The sequence below is a fragment of the Gossypium hirsutum genome, chromosome D13 (assembly GCF_007990345.1).
Source record: "Gossypium hirsutum isolate 1008001.06 chromosome D13, Gossypium_hirsutum_v2.1, whole genome shotgun sequence".
Lineage (NCBI taxonomy): Eukaryota > Viridiplantae > Streptophyta > Magnoliopsida > Malvales > Malvaceae > Gossypium > Gossypium hirsutum.
Genome location: NC_053449.1, coordinates 35631089 through 35631990, shown reverse-complemented (window position 1 = coordinate 35631990; position 902 = coordinate 35631089). Strand labels below are relative to the sequence as shown.

The following is a 902-nucleotide window of genomic DNA, read 5'->3' as shown; positions in this document are numbered from 1 at the left end:
CATCAAAAATATGGTCTTCCCCACAATAAACATATGATAGCTTGGCTGTTTTTATCTCCTAAACTACAATTGGTCACTTTAGTGTTTTGATCATATTAGCTAAAAATGATACCTAAGTCGTTAATGAAGTGATTGCATCAAGCTCCATTGTGCTAGAACTCTTCTGCCAATCCCCATTCTCATAGTAGGGTATTGATAATCATTGTTGGTAATTCGTTCCAAAATGTCATATGCTTCATTATATAATTTATCTAGCAAATTACCATTAGCAGACGCATTAACTACCATCCTTGTTTGTGTGTTTAATCCATTTTAAAACATTTCCATCTGTGTCCAGTATTGGAAACCATGCATTGGACATTTCCTAAGTAATTCCTTGAATCGCTCCAAAACATCATACAACGTCTCATCCTCTGATTGTCGAAAAGATGTGATATCATTCTTTAACTTGGCATACATATTTGGAGGATTATATCATAGCAAAAACCTTTGACAAAGATCATTTCAAGATGCCACCATCCCTAACGACAAAGCGTTCAACCATGCTCTAGCACGATCTTTTAATGAATATAGAAACAATTTAAGTCATAGGGCGTCTTCAGGAGTACCATGTTGTCTGAATGAGTCATAGACTTCCAAGAAAAGTCTTAAGTGCAATCATGGATCTTCAGTAGACAATCCACTAAACTGTCCTACCGTTTGTAGCATCTGAAACATTACCAGTTTCAACTCAAACTACTGGCTTGTATGTGCGGTCTGACTATTCTTGGATTCAAATCCTCTAAAATTGGAACAACATGCTCTCGAATTGGTCTATCTCGATCATCTATCACACGGCAAATAGGAGGATTAACATCCTGACTATTTGGATTGTCATTGAGACCATGATCATTCAGGCCAGG

General features: G+C 36.8%; 1 non-coding gene across 1 annotated transcript; it reads left to right on the top strand.

The window, feature by feature from the left end:
• Nucleotides 1–343: 343 nt before the first annotated feature.
• On the top strand, nucleotides 344–450 carry LOC121226014 (small nucleolar RNA R71). Its single transcript, XR_005923914.1, has one exon. It is a non-coding gene; the product is annotated as a small nucleolar RNA R71 (small nucleolar RNA).
• The last annotated feature ends 452 nt before the right edge of the window (nucleotides 451–902 follow it).